The following is a 17,717-nucleotide window of genomic DNA, read 5'->3' as shown; positions in this document are numbered from 1 at the left end:
TAACCAAACCTAAAAAAATGAAACAAAATTAACAAAAAATACCTTTTCGAAGATTGCGGGCCCAACTGCCAATTGGGAATTGGGATCGCGATCAGTTAACAAATGTACAACCCTTTTTCGTTTGCTTTGTTCCTATAATATGAATACAAAATTCAATATCCTCTTTGAAATTCTTCTTAATTTTTCACATAAAGTTAACTATGCTTTTATAAAACTAAGCCAAAGCCAATAAAACTCTGACATCAAACCAACGTTTTCTAATAAACTTGGGACTCCATACAATTTTAATAAATAAGTTTTTTTCTATAGTTAAACTTATTTTTTCAAAACAAATGTTGTACACCCGGTACTCGATGAGTTGAGGGGTATATTAGATTTGTGGTCGAAGAGGATGTGTTTTACGTACAGAAGGAAAGGTTTCCGACCCCATAATGTACATATATTCTTGATCAGCATCAATGGCCGAGTCGATATAGCCCAGTCTGTCTTTTCGCCCATCTTTCCATCTTGTTTGACGCTTAGTTTTCAGAGACTTCAAGAGCTAAAGCAACCAAATTTTGTTTCCAGACTCATTTGATATCAGACTAAATCAAGATTGTTAACACGATAAAACGGAAAAAACAGTATCGTAGAGAATGACCATATCTAGAAGAAAGCCGAATCTTTATCGGATCGGATTATTATTATAGCCAAAATGAAACAAATTAATTTTCTTTAGCTACCCGCTTCCAGCACTCTCTCTTCTCTCTCTTTTCTCTCTCACACTCTCGCTCTACCTCTTTCAGTGTGCGCCCCACATATGTAGCAGAAAATGTAAATATAAAATATTTCAAAATTTAAAAGTAATGTCGCGGCAGCTGCTGCCACTAACAAAGTTCCCTCTCGTTTTTAAATTATTTCACTACTCAACAAAATTGAAATTTTTCTTTCGGCTGTGGACCAAAATGACTTTCTGATAGATTTCGGGATTTTTTTGGTACTAAGTTTTTTTTAAAGAATTTTAAAAATATGGTATTTTTGTTCATGGTTTTTTTCAGAGGAAGTGTTTTTATTTTTCACATAACTTAAGTATCTTATATCTGGTTGCAAAGAACTTTCCAGTTTCTGAAAAGCTGGCAAATGCAGTTATAAATCCGACTCAGGCACTTTATAGCTGCAGCTTAACGCCTGAAAGATATTAAGCTTTCAAATTCAAATTTAATCATTTTTTTTCGGTATTTTTTCCCGAAATTTTGAATTTAAAAACTCAGGAAAAGTACAAAAAAAAATAATTCTTGGCATGCATTTTTAGTTTTAGATAGACGTCTTAATTGGGCGTCTTTTAAGGAATTGTTCATTAAAATCTATGGATAAACGGTGGAGCTAAAATTCGTTGACCAAACCTAAAACATGAAAAAATAGACCAACAAAAAAAAAATTGGCAAATTGGCCGTTTATCCATCGATTCTTACAAACGATACCTTAAACGACGCCTACAAGGTTCTATGCAAAGAGAAATAAGATACTTAAGTTATTTGAAAAATAGAAGCACTACCTCTGAAAAAAAAACCATTTAAAAATACCAGATTTCAAAAATTCTTTAAAAAAATTAAATCATAAAAAAAAACAAAGTACTAAAAAATTTTAAAAAAGTTTAAAAATTAAATTTTGTCGAGTAGTGTGATCGGATGGAAAACGAATATCAGGGTTGTTTTTAGCGCAAAAATATGCTGCTTAGCGCCGATATGTACTGATAACACTACCCGACACGATTTTTCCTCAAGGATCCAAAACCACATTTTCTGAAAGGTTTGGATCTTTGAAATTGCTTAATGAGATTTTTAAATTTTTAAAACCTGTATTTTTTTTTTTTTTTATAGGGAGGGATTTTTTAGGATTATTCGAAAATATCCTGTGTTCGTATAATTTTTTTTTTTCGTATAGCTGTATTAATAACGCGTCGTCAGGGCCGGCGTTAGAGGTTATGACGCCCGGGGCAAACATGAGAAGAGGCGCCCTTTGATAATATTTTTTTTTTTCTGAAATAAACAAATTAAGGCAAACGCAGCAAAAGTTTTTGAAATTTTGACATTTTATTGTAGTTGTGACTAGCGTTGTGATAAGCGTTCTTACTTGCGTTCTGACTATCGTTGTGACTAGGGAATTAACATAATAGTTGCAATCCTGTAGCATTATAAATAAAATATTGAATAAAAAAGAAGAATGAAAAAAAAAGTTGTTAAAATATTTCAAGAAAGTTACTTTTCGTGATTTGGCCTGCGCGTAATTTTTTTTATTGTCTTGGATAAGTCAAGCTGAGTATCTATCTCATTTTCAATAGACAATACAGCCCTTGCAAACTTATAAAAACATTAACAACACTAATGACTTGCGAAGTAGTTTGGTGGACAAGAGGAATGTTTCTCTTAAAAACTCGGTCCCAACTAGGTGGCACAGCGTGAAGCCATGCTTCAAAGTCTTGGGTGCCAAAGAGCTGCAATAAATAAATTGCTCACTAGCAGCAACAAGATTGATTTGATACTATTAGAGACTGAAGTACAGCTTTTATATAAACTTCGTGACTCTTTGCAAAAATTTAAAGACGCAGTAAATATTCTGTCTGGAGATTTGTATTCATCAATAAGCCTTGCGTTAGTTATCAGAACAGAGATCGTCTCAATTTTGGGTGAAGCTGAGAGCAATGAACCGCTTTCTTTGTTTAAAATGAAAAATAATATAAAGAGTAAATTGGATTCGAGATTCCCAATATCAGATATTCTAGTCTGCGCATCCTTACTAGATCCGCGATTCAGCTCACTAGATTGTGTGTTAGAGTACTGTAAAGACCAAAATTTAAAAAAATCTGATTTTTTGTTAAAAATGTTTAAAGAGCTGATTGGCGATGTTCAACAAGCTAGCGATCAGCAGGATAGTTTAAGTGAATCTCCATCTGTAACCAAAATATTAAAGCTTGCTCAGCGACATTCTACAAATACCAAAAATAGCAATTTGGAAGCTGAATGCTTTTAAGTTTGTCTTCATGCCAAGACGTTTTAAGTTTCTGGAGGGAAAAGGCATCTGCAATGCCCTTATTATCTATGCTAGCAAGAAAAGTGCTGTGTATTCCAGCAACGAGCACACCCAGTGAGCGAGTCTTTTCTATAGCAGGTCTAACAATAACACATAAACGGTCGCAGCTCAGTCCTCACAACGTAAATAAAATTGTTTTCATTCATGACAACTATGATCATTGCAAAGAAAACTTATCTTAATTTATTATTATTATTTTTTTAACTTTGCAAAAAAAAATTTAGATCTCAATTCAGATGTCAAATATAAATGAAGACTTAAATTTTTATATTAGTAAGGAAAGTCCATGAAGGGCTACTGTTAATTTGTTGTAATTTTAATTTTTTTGAATACATAATAAACACATGAAGTGATCTTTTTTTAAGCTAACACAGTCGGCGTAAACCTCTAATGGGTACTAGTGATCGTGCTGCCCATGAATACCATCCAATCGTGTAATAATTAATTAATTAATTAATAGAAATAATAGAAAAGAACAAATGTCAACGTTTAAGAGCACCAGCTCGGTAAATAGCACAAGCATTGTAACCAAAGCCAAAATGAGCCAAGCCCGGCAACAGCAACAAGACGAGCGTCGGCTCTCACAAGCAAAAACCAACGCGTACTTCTCTATACGCTCGCCAAAGGCAGCAGTACCAACAAAAACTGCATCACTGCGAGTGAACGAGGAGAGAGCACGCTCTCTCTCCCCTGCATTGCAAGTGGGTCATGGAGTGCTCAGTGCCCATCTCCCGACTCGTATTGTCTATCGACAACAAATAGTACAATACCCTCGCTCAAAACTGTGTCTTCGACCACAACAACGACAAAAACCACAACAACAACCACTGCAATTGCTCAGTGCCCGATACAGTCGACCCACTGCGACAAGCCCCACCTCTCCCAACCAATAAGTTCAAAAAATGCTAACAGAGCGTTAATTCAGACTGGGCTCGATTGCTATGTGCAAATCAAAAGAAAATTGAGCCCACAAAATGTGAAGAACAACAATGCACTAAAATAACTAAAATAGCCGAGAACACTGTGCCACATTAGGCACTAGCAAACAATAGATTTGCGATACTAAGTGTCCCAAATGAAGATGAGATCGCCCAAACACCCAAGGCCAAAAAATTAAGACCGCCACCTATTTATGTTCGACAGGCAAATTGTGCTGAACTGGTAAAAAAAATAACTGATACGATTGGCGCAAACACATTCTATATCACGTCCATAAAAAGGGGGAACATAAATGAAACAAAAATACAAGTCAATGACGAACAAAACTATCGATCAGTTGCGAAATACCTCGAAAATAAAAAAATGAATTACTACACCTACCAACTTAAAAGTAGCTAAGGATTACAAGTGGTTATCAAAGGAATCGAACCAACAGTCCCAATCAATGAGATAATAGATGGACTTAACGATAAGGGCTTCGAAGTCAAAATGGCCATGAACATAATAAATAGAAATAAAATTCCCCAGCCAATGTTCAAAGTAGAACTGACACCTGAAAGTATGCATATAAGTAAAAATGAAGTTCACCCAATATACAAGCTTCAATATCTACTGCACCGTAGGATCACCATTGAGGAACCACACAAACGAAATGGACCTGTCCAATGCACAAATTGCCAGGAATATGGACACACGAAAACCTATTGCACTCTACGGGCAGTCTGCGTTGCCTGTGGTGATGTTCATCTCACTGAGGCCTGCCCCGTAAATAAGGAGGACCCATCTGCCAAAAAATGTAGCAACTGTGGGGGAAACCATACTGCCAATTATGCCAACAAAAAACTGCAGCTCGAAACCCGGTCGTCCGACAAAACTTCACATATAAACCATCAACTACGACTCCAGGAGTTTCTTTCGCTCAGGCGTTAAGCTACAACAACGGGTCGTACGACTCAGTCTCTAAACCGACACTTCAACCAACCACAGCTGGAATAATGCAGCATCAGCCATCAAATCAGATCCCAGAAATCTCTGCCCAACATACCCCTGCTAATCCATCCCAATTGCCTAGTGGAATTGAATCAATGCTGGTAACTATAACTAACACAATGGTAGCAATACAACAAACGATGCAGGAGCTTATGCGCAACCAAAATCTCCTCCTGGAGCTCCTAATCAAACAGAAATCTGTTTAAATGGCCTGTCTGAATATATGTTTCTGGAATGCAAATGGCATTTCGCAGCACAAATGCGTCCTCTTACAGTTCCTCGCTCAACAAAACATTGACGCCATGCTCATATCAGAGACTCACCTAACAAATAAAAACTATTTTCACCTCTATGGCTATAACTTCTATGCAACAAATCATCCCGATGGTAAGGCACATTTAGGTACTGGCGTTCTGATCAAGAATCGCATTAGGCATTATCCATTGCCTTCATTTGCTACACATTATCTACAGGCAACAGCAATTCATATTGAAATTCAGAGCGGCTACCTACCATTTCCGAAAGATAATTTGTAACATTCTTCGACCTACTAGGTGACCGATTTATAGCAGCTGGTGACTACAATGCCAAGCACACCCATTGGGGATCTAGACTTACCAACCCGAAAGGAAGACAACTATATAACGCTATAATAACCCCACGAAACAAGCTAGACTTTATCTCTCCGGGCAAGCCCACATATTGGCCCACAGATCCAAACAAGCAACCCGACTTGATTGATTTTGCAGTTACACGAAGTGTGCTGCAAGCTCAGATTAATGTAGATCACTTAACAGTTCTATCATCGGATCACTCGCCCATTCTACTTCACCTTTACGACCATCCACAGCTTTCAGAACGCCCACACTTTCTAACTTCTAGCAAAACAGATTGGCTCAAATACAGGAAGTACATAAGCTCTCATATTGATAGCTGCCCAAACATTAATTGTAAGGATGACATTGATAGGTCAGTCGAAGCATTGGTATCCTCAATGTCACTAGCGGCAAAACACTCAACACCAATATTAGCATCTAATAAACTTTCCCACAGCAGTCGTACTTCTAGGCACTTTGAAGTGCTGCTACGCGATAAAAGAAGGCTTCGCCGAGAGTGGCAAGCACACAGATCACCTGCCTCGAAAGAGCGGCTAAAAATAGCCAACCACCTACTACGCAGAGCCCTAGAAGATGAAAAAAACCGAGTTCAAATATCCTATATGGAGCAACTCTCCCCAACTAGCAAACGATTCCCACTGTGGAAAGCAAAATCAGGCGTATGCCCACCAATCGAGAGTAAATCACCTTTGCGTACACAAACAGGAGAGTGGGCTTGCAGCAACAAAGAGAAGGAAAATACATTTGCCGTCCATCTAGAAAACGTCTTCAAACCACACCCAGCAACAAATAGCTTTGTGCTCCCACCAACCAACAATCCCGAAGCTACTCCGCCTATCATATTCCAATCAGGAGAAATCAGTCATCACAATGATCCATAAAGCCGGAAAAGACAAGTCCAAGCCATCATCATATAGACCTATCAGCCTACTACCTTGCCTATCAAAGATATTTGAGAAGCTGCTCTTGAATCGTATCAAGCAACACCTACACATCAACGGTGCCATCCCGACTCACCAAACCGTATAACCTCTGAGATACGAAATGCGTTTGAAAGACGGGAGTATTGCTCCGCTGTTTTTCTGGATGTCGCCCAGATTAAGATGGCTTAATCCACAAAATCAAAATATTACTTCCACAGAACATCCATGGAATATTGGAGCAACTACAGCAAAGAAGTTTCGCAGTACGATGCAAAGATTTCCTCTCTGAATATCATACAATTGAAGCTGGTGTACCGCAAGGCAGCGTGCTTGGACCGACACTGTATATTATATTCACAGCAGATCTACCGACAAACAGCCTAACAACAACTTCGACATTTGCTGATGATACTGCCATATTAAGTCGCTCCAAGTGCCCAAGAAGGGCCACTGAACACTTATCATCTCATCTCGTGGCCTTAGGAAAATGGCTAGCAGACTGGCGGATACATGCAAATGAGCAAAAGTGCAAATATGTCACCTTTACGTTAAACAGACAAACTTGCCCTCCATTATGTCTGAACAATATCAACATTCCACAAACCACCGAAGTAACATACCTTGGTGTTCATCTGGCTAGAAGGCTTACTTGGCGTAAACACATCGAAGCGAAGAGAATTCTACTTCAATTTAATGCTAGTAATCTACATTGGCTAATAAACACCCGTTCACCACTAAAACTGGAGTACAAAGTACTTTTGTAGAATGCAGTTCTCAAACCCATCTGGACATACGGCTCCGAGCTATGGGGAAATGTTTGCGTTAGTATATTAGAAATAACAAAAAGAGCTCAATCGAAGATACTAAGAACTATCACTGGGGCACCTTGTACATACGGAATGAAAATATCCATAAAGACTTAAATGTAGGATCAGTCAAAGATGAAATTGCCAAAGGGAAAGCAAAGTACCAGGCCAAACTTCAAGCCCATCCTAATAGACTTGCGCAGTCTTTAACTTGGCACACTAGCCATACACGACTCCGGCGAAGAGACCTCCCTACCCAGCAATAATACTTAGCTAGGGACGTACTCTAAGTAATTGAATGTAATTAATTAAATAAATATATTAGGCTAAGATTTGTATACTTGTTGTAAGTCTCTAATAGGAAAGATTCGATAAATAAAATCCCGTAATAATAAAAAAAAAAAAATGTCCGGTGTTTCGGTCAGCTGTTTTGTAAGCTGTCTGTCAATTGCAATTAATTAGACAAAGCTCAGCTTTAATTCTTAAATTTAGCTTACGGAGAAATGGAAAACGAGATAAAGCGTATGTACAAGTGTACTCTTATTAACTGTAACGAACCATGGCTCTAGCCATGGCTCGTCACAAACGGCGGAGGGTCAGCGTATCCACGCTGGCCGGAGACAATAATCTAACTGATATACACAGAGCTAACGAACCATGGCTCTAGCCACGGTCCTCCCCAAATAGCGGTGTGTCAGCACTCCGGAAAATAAAATAGTCTTAAGCAACGCACGCAATTACTATAATTAAGAACTCTCGATCAGCGAAAAAACACAGCACGAAATTCTCAGTCACCCACTTCTTGGCGATATTTCGCAACCACTCGGCCTCGAATCACAGATATCACCTTCGCGATGCGGAGGTAGCAAAAACCCAATTCCCAACTGCACCTTCCGGGATGCAGCCTCAGCAAAAACACACTGCCCCACTAACAATTGTCAACGAAGCACCCAGCTTCGACCCACTTATCACGCCCCACAATTATTGTCACCAATAATCATAAGTTAACAATAAGCAATTATTTTCGGGTCTCAGGTGCGATCGCCAGCTGCATAAAAGGGCCAAGATCGGCCGAAAGAGGAGGCAGTCCATCAGCCCAAACACAAGACACTGCACTAGGCAGTCCCTCAGTCACACACCCAAGACACTGCACTACGCAGTCCACCAGCGCACCATTCAACTACGAGTCAAAGTAGCAGAATTTAAGTGAATGAAGAAAACCGAATACTAAATAAAAACCAAGAAAAATCCAACAAACAAAAACTGTCGCATCATCATTTCTCGCTGCCTACTACATTCTTTTGCAAGCCAGCCCGACACCTGAAGTCACCTACAAACTACAAATTTTCTTGTAGCGGACCCTGGACAGACTGATGCATACCTCAGCCTGAAATAGGACCTCACAAGTGGCGCCCGAGCAGGGACTTTTTGGTGACTTTAAGGAGACTAACACCTTAATACTGAGCTTTGTGGAGTAAAAACCCACGGCCACTGAAAGAGACTAGGCTAGCAAGGATCAATAACCGTCAAGCACAAAAACGCAACATCCAGTCGCAATCAAAAGTGCTACAGTACAAAAGTACCACAAATAACCGCAGAACCACACCATGGAAGCCCACGGAGCCGGTGAACCCGACGAATTTTGCCCGGAGGGACTCCATACCAATCCAGGAGTCACCACCGGCTGGATCTACAAACTCCGGCGGGATGAGCTGGAAGCCCTGGCCGAGGAATTCGGATTCAGCAACTAAGGAACAGTCGAGGAACGACGAAAGAGGTTCGCCGCACTAGTCGCCGGAACACTCTCGCAGGATGCCTGGGTTCGACTGGCAGACCTCGAACGGCAATACGCCAGACCAGCAGGACGCTCCAAGTCGCCCATGCCCACCACTCCTGGGCCATCTGACCAGCGAAAAACCGAGCCAAAAGCCGGGTTACAAGTCCCCATCGCGGCCGAATACAGCACACCCTGCCCACCACGCATCGTAACGCCAGCCGATTTGCCCAGACCTGCAGTTACGGAGACCAGTCGCTCGACCACACAGAGGATCGTGCCAGCCATGGACCCTTCCATAGATGGACGACACCACAGCCACACCGCCCACATCGCGGAACTGATTCGGAAATGGGGAATCAGGTTCGACGGACAGGACGACCCACTTACATTTCTGGAACTACTCGAAGAACGTGCGCTCTCATATGGGGTGGACACAAATCAGCTACCTCGGGCCATGACAGAGCTTCTCACCGATCGGGCCAGTCGCTGGTACCGCACCAGCCAACTACAAAGCAGCTCAAGGGCATATTTCCGCCAAGAATTCTTGACTTTCTTCTTGTCGCCACGGTATTTTGAACAATTGAAAGACCAGAGCACGCAAGCAAGCGGTAGGAAAATTGTTCAAGGATTACCTCATCGAGATACGTCTACTCATGCACCACGCCAGGTACGACGCAGCCAAGGAACTGAACAAGATCTACGATAACGCCCTGCCAGCATACCAGATGTACGTGCGGCGACACGAACTACAAAGCTTAGCACAGCTCACAATGTTGGCCACCGAGTTCGAGAGCATCCAAGAGCGGACCATTCCGAACACTTTCGTACCCCCGCGGAACACTCCAAGATACGCAAGGCCGGCTTCAGAGCAGAGGAATTGCGACTCGCACCAGCTGCCATTTCTGAGTCCACATTGGGAATCGACAGACACACCAGGGAGACCACCAGCTCATACAAACAGTACGGCGAATCCCGAAGTAGCCCATCACATGATCACGACCCCCATCACCAACCCACGCGCAGCCTGTCGCCGGTGTGGTGAAGCCGGGCATGCAGCATACGACTGCCATAATCCCTCCATCCTATTCTGCTGGGAATGTGGCAAACGCGGCACACGGACCGTAAATTGCTGCCGCCAAAACACGTCGGGAAACGACATGCGTCCCCAACTGACACGGGACCAGCCGGGAACGACGCCTCCTCCAACCCGCGACTAAATAACTCTCTACACGTAAGCAACGGCCGGATAGTGGCGATGGTGACCATAGGAAGACACGCAACGGAAGCCACAATCGACACCGGGGCATCCAGAAGCTTCATCAGCGCAAACGTCGCCCGACAACTGGACAACAACACCAACCTGCAAGATGCATGCGTCCGCATACGCCTGGCCGATGGCTCGGTCAGAGAGATCTCACAAGTTCTACTGGCGCACATCAAGCTGGATCAACGAGAGGTTCAAATCCCGCTCCTGGTCCTGCCAAATATGTTGGGACAAGTTATTGTCGGCATGGACTTCCTAGGTGCCATCGAAACGACGATCCAATGCGGCTCCACGCTGCTACAGCTACGAGACCGTCACCGCATGCCCACTGAACCCGTGCTTACTACCATCCACGTACAAGACGCCGAACCCCGATACCAGAAACCCCAACAAATCGCAACGAACCCACGCCCACGACCTACCACAACGCACACGGCACCCAATAACGCAACGCAGCACTTGACACCCAAACCAATCTCAACGAATACGAAGCCACGGCACACTACGGAGAACACGAATCCAAGGTCAACACCAGCAAACCGCAATCAAGCAATCGGGAAAACGAGTCCCACGGTCACTACGGAGCAACCGCGTCCTAGGCCAACCACAGGGGACACATACCCCAAACAAACCACGAGGATCTCACACACGAGACAAACACACTTGAACCCGGCGCTCGACACAGGAAGCCCAGGTCCAAGACAAGCAACAGAGCAAGCACGCAGAGAAACCGCATCGGAAGCAGGGAACGCAGGGACACCCTCAAAACCGACCGCCAGCAGCGAAAAAGGACAACGGCCACCACCATCCGACAGCCCAGCCACACGGGAAACAGCCACGCTAACCCCACGCTGGACGGGGCCCATAATCGAACTTATCTCCACAGAGCCCCTCAACGAGGGCCCGGAAACCAGCACGATGCCCAGACAGCCGTCCTGTCCGACCCACGGCCGACGCCACACCTATCCTCGCCAACACAATGGAGTACCTTCCGCGTACTGACATGATTCTTAGCGCCATGCAGCGAGCCATGCCTAGAGCCGTGTCCGAGATCTTCGTCGCCCACACAAGTCGTTGCTGCGATACCAGAGGTGTCATCGCGACTCACCTGTTCACGTACCAGTCTGGCTGTAGTATAACACGAGTACTACACCCGTCGTACCAAAACATCGTACCCATGGCCAACGCCACCCCGATCGTCGCCCACATAAGCGACTACCAACGGAGGATCCAAACGCACAGCTCCTTCGACACAACCCTCTTACTCGAAGACCCCAGGCAGCCATTTGACTCCGAAGCAGCCGATCCAACAGAAAATGAGCCCGAACCAGTCCCGGAGCCGTGGCCGCCGGACTTGGCCCCGCAGATCCAAGCATTTACATTTGACAGACCCATCCTACCGAAAGACCCGAATCAAACCTTTGATTACGGAGCCACCGAACCCACCGAAGACGACCCAGAACTACCGACGGATCCTTGGCCACCCGACATAGCACCGCCGATCCAAGAATGCCTGGACAAAGAACTATCAGAGAAAACGGCCGAGAAAACCATCGTCATATGGGATAAGCGACCCACCAAGCAGAGACCAACTACACAGCACCCAGTACAGCAAAAATATCACGATCAGAGCAGCAGTAGAAAATATAACGTTACCGACGCCACGCTAAAGTGACTAGATTGACACCGACGAATCCAAAGACTCGACACAAGCCAAAGGACAGGAGAACCCGAAAAAAGGCAAACCTCAGCACCCGCCAAGCGACGCCACTAATCTCTCCTTCACCCACCCGGAAGAAAGGGGGGGTGTAACGAACCATGGCTCTAGCCATGGCTCGTCACAAACGGCGGAAGGTCAGCGTATCCACGCTGGCCAGAGACAATAATCTAACTGATATACACAGAGCTAACGAACCATGGCTCTAGCCACGGTCCTCCCCAAATAGCGGTGTGTCAGCACTCCGGAAAATAAAATAGTCTTAAGCAACGCACGCAATTACTAAAATTAAGAACTCTCGATCAGCGAAAAAACACAGCACGAAATTCTCAGTCACCCACTTCTTGGCGATATTTCGCAACCACTCGGCCTCGAATCACAGATATCACCTTCGCGATGCGGAGGTAGCAAAAACCCAATTCCCAACTGCACCTTCCGGGATGCAGCCTCATCAAAAACACACTGCCCCACTAACAATTGTCAACGAAGCACCCAGCTTCGACCCACTTACCACGCCCCACAATTATTGTCACCAATAATCATAAGTTAACAATAAGCAATTATTTCCGGGTCTCAGGTGCGATCGCCAGCTGCATAAAAGGGCCAAGATCGGCTGAAAGAGGAGGCAGTCCATCAGCCCAAACACAAGACACTGCACAAGGCAGTCCCTCAGTCACACACCCAAGACACTGTACTACGCAGTCCCTCAGTCACACACCCAAGACACTGCACTAGGCAGTCCCTCAGTCACACACCCAAGACACTGCACTACGCAGTCCACCAGCGCACCATTCAACTACGAGTCAAAGTAGCAGAATTTAAGTGAATGAAGAAAACCGAATACTAAATAAAAACCAAGAAAAATCCAACAAACAAAAACCGTCGCATCATCATTTCTCGCTGCCTACTACATTCTTTTGCAAGCCAGCCCGACACCTGAAGTCACCTACAAACTACAAATTTTCTTGTAGCGGACCCTGGACAGACTGAAGCATACCTCAGCCTGAAATAGGACCTCACAGAACAGTGATCGTCTTATTGTGATCCATGTCATTAGTTATATTTTATGTGTCTCTTAAATTTGTAATAAATATTACGTTTTTAATTGTGTTTCACATCTTTAGCTAGGGTGTTAGTTTGTAACCGGTAAATATTTTTTTCAACATATGTTATACAAAATTTTAGCTGACCTATACCTTTGCATTTTTACGAACTTTCAAATTCAACCGAATTCACTCTCCTTCAACTTTTTTAATTATAATCTTTGTTTTTATTAATAAACTTTGAATTATATATAATCCTTTTTTATTTCAAAGAAAAAAAATTTGCAGGCATTTTTAGCATGTTGTTTCTATGGCAGATATATTATATAGTCCACAGATTCTTATTATTCTTCATGGATATAGTCTACATGGATATATAATAGATTAGGGTAATTTCAGCGTTAAAAATTATGGAATTCCTATTTTTATTGTGAGAAAACCGAATACTAGGAAAATAAATACTGAAATAAAATAATTTTAAAAAAATACTCTACGGAATATCCAAAAGTTAATGATTTGTACTTTTATTGATCAAACACAACATTTTACTATGGTCAAATTTTTGGACGGTTGAATTAATCGTCCCTTTAGGGTCTCTCACCTCACTGTGGGGCGCACAGTGGTCGATTCTGCCAATCTGGCCGGTAATAAATGAAAAATTAAAATGTCGAATCTCGTTAATTTTTTTTACTTTTTGGAAAGTATACATCCCACTCATATTTATTGCGATATTTATATATTTTTCCTATCGATAGTCCAGTACCTGTACCACTAACCATACAGTGTATAGATGTGCCAGTTCATACAACGAAAGGGGCGCAGCTGAGGATTCTGTCCCAGCACCCCCAGGTCTTCGGCTAGGGTGCTGGGACCATTCGGCTGTGGTGCTGAGGCGTTCGGGTCGTGGGACTGAGACGTTCGGCATTTTTTCGACATGTTCGATTCATGACGAGATGCGAAAGCAAGCTGAGAATTGCAAATGTATGTGTGTAAACAGACACGACAAAATTTTGTATCAATTCTTATTTTCCGAAACAGTTTTGAGTTTCGTTTCCAGGTTACGTAAATGTGTGTGTGCGATGTATTCACACATACTGTGCTTGTGTGTGGGCTCTACAATTGTTGGCCGCTTGAATTGGTTTTTCGTTTTGTTTTGAGGGCTGTTGTGATGTAGCGACCTATTCAGGGCCGGATCCACCCTCAACCGGGCCCTGGGCAACCATCAATCTGGGGCCCTCCTCTATTTTGTATTTTTTTCAGTGGCTATTATATATTTTATTCATTATTTGGAGTTTTGTTTTTTCAACAAAAATTTTCTGTTATTTCTAGGAGGGCCCTAGGCAACTGCTAATCCGGCCATGGACCTATTCCCGTCGTAAGACTTCATATTTTCTTGGTGTGTTCTGTCGCTCGACTCGACGCGGGTCGGGTCGAGCCATTGACGAAGCCGTTCATAAAATATTATTTCGTTTTGTTTTGAAAAGTTGATGTTGCGTCGGGCGCGCGGGGTATTTCTTCCATTCTCTTTTAGGCTAGCCTTTGCCTCTGCTTTCGGCTTCGTCAATGCCTCGACCCGCGTCGAGTCGAGTCGAGCGACAGAACACACCAAGAAAATATGAAGTCTTACGACGGGAATAGGTCCAGGGCCGGATTAGCAGTTGCCTAGGGCCCTCCTAGAAATAACAGAAAAATTTTGTTGAAAAAACAAAACTCCAAATAATGAATAAAATATATAATAGCCACTGAAAAAAATACAAAATAGAGGGGGGCCCCAGATTGATGGTTGCCCAGGGCCCGGTTGAGGGTTGATCCGGCCCTGAATAGGTCGCTACATCACAACAGCCCTCAAAACAAAACGAAAAACCAATTCAAGCGGCCAACAATTGTAGAGCCCACACACAAGCACAGTATGTGTGAATACATCGCAGACACACATTTACGTAACCTGGAAACGAAACTCAAAACTGTTTCGGAAAATAAGAATTGATACAAAATTTTGTCGTGTCTGTTTACACACATACATTTGCAATTCTCAGCTTGCTTTCGCATCTCGTCATGAATCGAACATGTCGAAAAAATGCCGAACGTCTCAGTCCCACGACCCGAACGCCTCAGCACCACTGCCGAATGGTCCCAGCACCCTAGCCGAAGACCTGGGGGTGCTGGGACAGAAACCTCAGCTGCGCCCCTTTCGTTGTATGAACTGGCACATCTATATACTGTATGGTTAGTGCCTGTACGCAATTGAATCGCAGAAAACTTTTCTGTCCATACCTAAGTACATTTTACCGCCATTTTATGGCTTTTGGTAAAGCAAAATAAATCTTAATATTTTGTGAATTGTATTAAAATTACCATCCATTTTGATCATAGTTGGCAAGTATTCAATAAAAAATATATATTTTGGTCCTGTGCTTATATGTATTAGTGGTAAATCGTTGTAGAACTTAACATTTCCTTTAGTGTGCTATTAATAACATACCCGAGACCTGCATGGCATAAATCTTTTGACATCCGTCCCCATCCGCCTTCAATCTTTTTTTTATTTATGAAACCAGTCTTTTTTGAATCTTCAAATTGCGACTACGTGCCACACGTTAATTTATTTGATTTTATAGGACAAGTGGCAGTTTCGAAAAACGTGCTTTTTGCAATATGGCAAAGCCATGAAGCGATGCGAAGCCATGTTTATTCTCTAATTACACTACTCAACAAAATTGAACTTTTTCTTTGCGCTGTGAACCAAAATGACTTTTTCTGATAGATTTCGGGACTTACAAATTTGTTTAGTACTCTATTTTTTTGTAAATGATTTTTTTCTGAAAAGCTGACAAATGCAGCTATAAATCGGACCCAGACACTTTGTATCTCCAGCTTAACGCCTGGAAGATATTAAGCTTTCAATTTAAAATTTCATCATTTTTTGCGGTATTTTTCCCCGAAATTTTGACTTTAAAACTCGGGAAAGTTATATGCAACCAAATATAAGATACTTGTTTGATCGAGGAGCGTTTTCCTCAATATAGTTGTTCAAGGATGGGGGTGTGTCAATCTCCAAGTGAGCTAATTAAACTCGATGCGAAGAAATTTGCTGGAATCCAATAATAATCCGAAAAGTCGAGGGGGTTCAGTTGAGTACTAGCCAATGACTATTTATTTGGTTTCTAAGTGCATGAGCACTGAGCATAAGCGGGCTTCTAGTGTGGTGAATTCAATTACAAATTTAGTGCAAGAGCGTAACAAAGAGAGTAAAAATGAGCGTAAGGTACTACAAGGCGAGGGTCATTTAAGTGATTATTATATTATATTATAACATTAAGAGTTTGATCGAACATCCCGGCCCCGTTGAAAGGATTGCTTTCAAACTACCGGAAGAATTGCCAACTTGTGTACTGGCATGCAGCAAGTTCCATTCGCGGTGCGAGGGTGCACCACGCGTACACGACCATCCCTTCCGAGCACTGTAGACTGCACTCGGGCTAGTTTCTAGCGTAGTGGGGGCAGATTGTCCTTATGAATGATGACCATTGTGCCCTCAGTGAGATTCGTTGAGGGTGCTGTCCATTTCGTGCGAGATCGCAATTCGTTGACGTTATCCATCGACCATTGCTGCCAAAACCGTTGCTTGACGCCGGTGATCATGTCGTAGCGGTCCAAATTCGACAACTTGACGTTTTCGAGGGATCTCTCAGGCAACGAACGCAATGATTCGCCAACCAAGAGGTGACCAGCCGTAAGAGCGTTTAAGTCGTTCGGGTCTGACGAGAGTGGTGATATCGGGCGCGAGTTAAGGATGGCTTCTATCTCCACTACGACGGTGCTCAGTTCTTCAAACGTAAACCTTGTGTTTGCCAATGTTCGATTCAAGAGCCCTTTCGCACTCTTGACGGCCGCTTCCCAAAGGCCTCCGAAGTGAGGTGCCCTGGGAGGAATAAAGTGGATATTAATAAAATCTGTGGCGCAAAATCTATAAATTTCATCTTGGGTCTCCTTTTTGAACATAAACCTTTTGAGTTTAAGCAGTTGATTCGATGCCCCGACAAAATTAGTGGCATTATCGCAGAAAATGTCTGCCGGAAATTTTCGACGACCTCCCATCCGCTTCAATGCATTCAAGAACGACTTCGTTGATAATTCCGAAACTACTTCAGTGTGAACGGCTTTGGTAAGAAGGCAAACGAACACGGCCAAGTACGATTTTGTAGGCCCCTTTCCTCGAATCCGTAGATAGGTATTAATGGGTCCACAAAAATCCACTCCACAGCGTTCAAACGGTCGGGCAGGAGAGAGTCGAGATGGTGGTAATGAGCCCATAAGTTGGTGTAGCAGCTTTGGTCTGTAGCGAACACAGTGTACACAGGAGCGGAAAATTCGACGTGCCAAGTCTCTGGCGTTAACGATCCAGTATTCCAAACGAATGAGAGCGACTAAGGCCTTAGGGCCAGCGTGATAGTTGCGAATATGCAAGTGACGAATATAATTCCAAACAAGTTTAGACTGGCTAGGAAGCAGCAACGGATGTTTTTGACCGTCTGGTAGGTCTGAATATTCCAATCGTCCACCAACCTTGAC

This window comes from Drosophila obscura, unplaced genomic scaffold (genome assembly GCF_018151105.1).
Source record: "Drosophila obscura isolate BZ-5 IFL unplaced genomic scaffold, ASM1815110v1 contig_31, whole genome shotgun sequence".
NCBI lineage: Eukaryota > Metazoa > Arthropoda > Insecta > Diptera > Drosophilidae > Drosophila > Drosophila obscura.
The sequence above is the reverse complement of the archived record's forward strand: the minus strand, read 5'-3'. Positions refer to the sequence as shown.